The following is a 6,000-nucleotide window of genomic DNA, read 5'->3' as shown; positions in this document are numbered from 1 at the left end:
GGTTGAGTCTATAAGAGGACTCAACAAGATGGACATGAATATGAGCTTAAAGATCAAAGAACTCGACGAGTTCAAGGATGCACTCGGCGAGTTCAAGGAAATGTCCCAACTATATGAAGAAGAACTTGACGAGTTCAAGGAAGAACTCGACGAGTCCATGACTAAACGCGCCAACTTGCATGAAGATGAACTCGATGAGTCATGAGCAAAAGGTCACGATTATGTATGAAGGAGAACTTGACGAGATCCTGAAAGACTCGACGAGTAGGATCGAAGTCCAACACTTTGCAGATTAGGGAACTCGACGAGTAGGTGGACTAACTCAATGAGTTGAGTCAACCAGATGTTGACTTTGACCAAGGTGTTGACCTGGACTTTAACTTTGACCTGAGTTAACCCTTGAAAGGGTTAAGATTATGAAATCGTAATTAAGGAAGGTTGTTTTGTGTAGGAGTTTGAGAGGAGTTGATCCCAACATCGAGGACAGTTTAGACACTTCACGACATTGAGGTAAGTTGCCTTCTAGTAGAAGTGGGTCCAAGGCACCAAGGCTGGCCCACTAGTAAGAGTTATAGTATATATAATTGTCTTTGTGATAATTATCTAGTATGTTGCTATCTGTTATGATTATGTGCTAGCCTGCTATGATGTTATGTGACAGTAGGTAGTAGGGGGAATAGTCCCCGTGTTATGGTCGTAAGGACCGAAGGGTAGGTTGGGCACTCCAGATATGCTCGATAGTATGTGTATGCTATGTTATTATGTGGTAGTAGTAGGGGTGAAATAGTCCCCGTAGCTGATTGAGATAAACCGTAGGGTAGGTCAACACCCCAGAATTGCCAGGCAGGGTATGTTGGCACCCAATAATTGCTAGACAGGATAGGTCGGCACCCCAGAATTGCCTGACAGGGTAGGTCGGGCACCCCAGAATTGTCTGGCAGTATGTTAGTTATGTGGTATGTGGTATGATGGGAGAACTCACTAAGCTTCGTGATTACAGTTTTCATTTTTGTTTTCAGGTACATCATCATCGAAGGGGAAGGAGCTGGCACAGTAGCAACGCATCACACACACATGATTTCCGCATTATGAGATTCTTGGGATTGTACTATGACATTATTACTATTTTTATGATATGGTTTTGAGACATGTGATTATGTTTTTTATGAAACGATGTGACTCAATGCTTTTTTCTTGTAAATGGTTTTCTAAATTCTTATATCAAAAATGAAATTTTTGGTTTTGAAAATTGGGATGTTACAAGTAACACTGTTAAGGTTGTTGTACCGTGGGAAAAAACGTTAAATCTGTTTAAGGGAAATATCCGACAGTACACACTATTAAGCTAGTTGGACTTGTTGTACCTTGTCTAAGTGTGTACTTTAACTAAGTCCAATTATTCTTTTCTTTCTATCTCTTAAAATTCTTAGCTCGAGAATATAGGCATCCTCTCCTAGATCCTTCATTGCAAAACACTTTCTAAGCCAATATTTTACTTCTTGCAATGTTGGAAAATCATTTCCAAAATGTAGTATGTCATCAACATACAATATTAGAAAAGTTACTATACTTCTACTAGCCTTGACATATACACATGACTCATCCTCACTTCTAGAGAAACCAAACTCTTTGACTTTCTCATGGAAGCAAAGATTCCAACTGCAAGATGCTTGTTTTAATCCATAGATGGATTTCTCAAGCTTACACACTCTATTGGGAAACTTTACATCAACAAAAACCTATGTATGACTCATGTAAACATCCTCAGCCAACTTCCCATTAAGGAAAGTGGTTTTAACATCCATCTACCAAATTTCATAATCATGAAAGGCAGCTATAGCAAGCATTATCCTAATAGATTTTATCTTGGCCACTGGTGAGAAGGTCTCATCATAGCCAATCATTGGGGTTTTAGTACATCCCTTAGCAACCAGTCATGCCTTGAATTTGTTCACATTTCCATCCATGTCAGTCTTATTCTTGAAGATCCATTTGCAACCAACTGTCTTTTGACCAGGTTCTTGACCAACCAAACTCCAAAATTGGTTGTCATACATGGACTTGATCTTGCTGTCAATTGCCTCTTTCCACTTTGAAGCCTCAGGGCCTTCCATCGCTTCCTTGTAGTTAGCAAGCTCATCCAAATTTACCAGTTTTTGATCACTGATAAACGTATCACCATCTGACATTATATGGAAACCATAAAACGTTGGTAGCCTGCTAACTCTATTGGAATGATGAAGAGGTAATGAATTGTCGATCGGCTAAATTGGAATTTCTTCCTCTGGCTAAGTGCTAATGCCTTCTAAGGTTCCTTCATTGGTTAACTCTTGAATCTCTTCAAGGTTAATTATGCTCCCACTGCCCTATATGCATACGAGCTCTCTCTCTCTCTCTCTCTCTCTCTCTCTCTCTCTCTCTCTCTCTCTTTCTCTCTCGCGAAAGACTCATCTTCGTGCTACAAAGACCATGTTTTCATTTGGTCTATTGAACAAGTATCCAAAAGACTTTTGTGGGTAGCCAATGAAAATACACTTCTCACTTCTAACTTCAAGATTATCATGAGTCACCCATTTAACGAAAGATTCATAACCCCATACTTTGATATGTACTAACGGGGGAACTTTCCCTGTCCACATATCATGAGGTGTTTTAGCAACCTTCTTATTACGGACAGGATTAAGGATGTGAATGGTTGTCTCTAAGGCATACCCCCAGAAGGAGACGGGAAGAGTGACTCAACTCATCATGGAACGAGCCATATGTAACAAGGTTTGATTGCGCCTCTCGGCCACACCACTAAGGTGTCGTGTCCTTGGAGGAGTCTAATGTGAATTTATTCCACATTCTTTAAGGTATTTGTGGAACTCGATACTAAGATACTCTCCTCCTCTATCGGTTTGGGGCATCTTTATCTTCTTGCCTAATTGATTCTTGACTTCATGTTTAAACTCTTTGAACTTTTCAAATGTTTCTTATTTATGTTTGATTAAGTAGATGTAGCCATATCTACTATAATCATCTGTAGATGTTACATAAAATTGATTAGCATCTTTTACGGTAGATCTGAAGGGTCCATACACATCTGTGTGTACGAGGCCCAACGATCCGCGACAACTTTCACAAGATCCAGTGAAAGGTGATTTTGTCATCTTACCTAAAAGACAATATTCACATTCATCATCCGTCTTAGGCTAAATGATTCCAACACTCTATCCTTTTGGAGTTGGGTGATGTGTTTCTTGTTAATGTATCCAAGACGAAAATGTCACAAGCATGTTGATGATATTAGGCCTATTAGCATGGCCTAGAAAGCTTTGGCGCGCCAGCCTTGCCCAAATCTTACTTGCCAGCCTTGCCTCACACTCTCCTATCGGGCAGACCTGGCTCTCCCTTGCTTGGCGCTTCCTTGCTAGCCTTGCCTGGCACTCTCCTACCAGCTCGTCCTGGTGCTCCTTTTCCAGCCTTGTCCGGTGTTACCTTGCATGTCATTCCCGTTCCAGCCTTTCCTGGTGTACACCCGCTAGCCTCGCCCGATGCTTCCAGGCACCCTTTCCTAGATCCTTGCTATTTGGGCCTAAATTGGGCTGGCATAGGTCCTGACCTAATTCCCCATCATCTAATTATCCCCTATAAAGTGAAAAGTATCTCCTCAAGGGAGAAGGATCTTTCCCATTGGCTTAGCCGCCACACTAGACTCTGGTCGAGTGTCTCAATCGCCACCCTCCGCCATACACAACCACTAGAACCAAGATGATTCTCTCTAGATAAGAAGATCCATCTCATCTATACCAAACGATCTAACTTGATCGTCGGAGTCGACTCCATGGGCACATGTGACATCCCCATTTTCACGGCCATAAAAGACCGATTTTGTTGTTTGAAAATCAGAGTAATATTTTTCATAAAAGTGTTACAGAATTTGTTCCCAAAATAAAATATGATAAAGATTTATCAAATCATTTATGTAGAAATGTATTTCATTAAAAAGACTCAGGATGTCATGTTCGATATAGATCAAAAGCATAAACAATACAATATAAGTCTCACTACATTATTTCATATTTACAGGCCTATATCCGTAATCCTTCATCCAAAACATCACATCTATGCTCGAGCGCCACTACCTGTAATACATGAAATTGAGTGGGTTAGGCTTGGTAGCCTGGTGAGCACATAGGGTTTTTAGCCCACAATCAATAAGTTTATTAACTTTATCAAACCAAACAAACCCGATTACCCGTTCCCATTATCCTCACTTTACGTCCCTAAAACATCCAACACAAGGGACCTAGTCTAAGAACTTTCATCGGGGTGACAACACATGCTTCGGGGATTCCTCAGCAATTCATGTCAAATAAGGCAACCATGTGGGGGATGGAGTACTGCTGGTAAATACACAGTTCAAACAAACACCTACAAGTTGTGGGTCTGCTAGCGTTCCATTGGACTGTCTAGAATAGTCCGTGGTCGTCATCTATACTACGCTAGATGACTGGATCATCAATGACATCTATAACGAGGCCTCTCATTATTTTATTTGGTCACACAGCAACTATTACATCTACCCATGTTTTACACAACACATTTTGTAGATATAAAATACATATATATACAGTTTAAAATATTTAAAACATGTATAAAATCGTTCATCCAACATAGATAGAAAGTATACAGATAATATGCACACACAACATGTAATTTATATAAAATACTTCATATCTATGTGTAAGATGAAAGTAACTATGCACTCACCTGATAACGTGGTGATTCCAAACTTAGACAATGCTTCGTTACTCTTGAACAATTTCCTTCGTCAATACCTTGTATCATTGCGACTAGGGTTTAGTCTATCATTCACCGAGACTAAATAATAGTCTAGCTATTATTACTATTATATAAGCGTTAAACAATACTTATATAACCCATAATAATAGCCAAAGTACTTATTATAAGTTCCTAATAACGTTCCTATAACTAATTATAAGCTATATTAAAAATAGCGTAGGTGTAGCTCACTTACAGCGGGTTTTATAGAAAACCAGACTTCGCTTGGAGCATCGTTTCTGAACCAAAAGACCCTTTTTCGCAGGACTCTGGGAGCCCTGGGGCTTCCTTTGGGTGCTAGGGGGTTCCCTAGGGTTTAGGAGGGTTAGGATAGGCTAGAGAGAGAAAGAAGTTAGAGAGAGAATTGGAAATGTGCAAGAAATCTGTCCGCCTTCGCAGGGTATTTATAGCCGAGAGCCCTCTCGGAACGTTGGGCGTTCGGAACTGCTACGCGAGGAGTAGCTTCGGATCGTACAACACGTGTCGCGGAGCTGCTGGGGCGACGTGGACATCCATAGACAGCATGAAGGATACGAAGTACGCGTAGCGTTCCCTTCGGACGCGAGGCGTTCCTCGGACGCGCTGCATTCTTCTTGTACGCGTTGCGCTTGCAAGCTAGGTGTCCGAATCCGAAGCGAAGCCTTGGGCAACAAGCAACGAATTAGATGTGGCCACGTCATCACTCCCTCACAGATTCTCAATTTCACACTCCGACTTCAAAAATTCATAACTTTCGTATATGAGATCCGTTTTTGACGTTATATCCACGCGTAGGCGAGAAAGTACTCTACAAATTTTGTTTAGACTACGTTGGCTAATTTTGAGTTTATTTTAAATTTTATATTTTTAACAGGTTGGGACAGGATTGGTCTGTTAAAAATTTATAACTTCTTCTGTTATGAACTCAGATTCACTCAAGATAAATTAAAACCACAACTGATGGATTCACACTTCTTCTGGGATTAATGAACGAAAACAGAAATTACACAAGAAATTGATAAGAAAAAGAATGAAATAGAAATAGCAATTCGAGCTGCTACGGACTCCCAAAGAAGTAGAAACTTCTAATATTCTCCCCTGCCATCACTAGGCTCCCTACCCATCCTTATAACGGAATGTCAGTATTTCTCTAAATTCCCACTTTGCCCCTGCTCCATGTCAGCCACATCCTCC

The sequence above is a fragment of the Lactuca saligna genome, chromosome 5 (assembly GCF_052625555.1).
Source record: "Lactuca saligna cultivar CGN05327 chromosome 5, ASM5262555v1, whole genome shotgun sequence".
In the NCBI taxonomy this organism is placed as follows: Eukaryota; Viridiplantae; Streptophyta; class Magnoliopsida; order Asterales; family Asteraceae; genus Lactuca; species Lactuca saligna.
Note: the sequence above shows the minus strand (reverse complement) of the source record.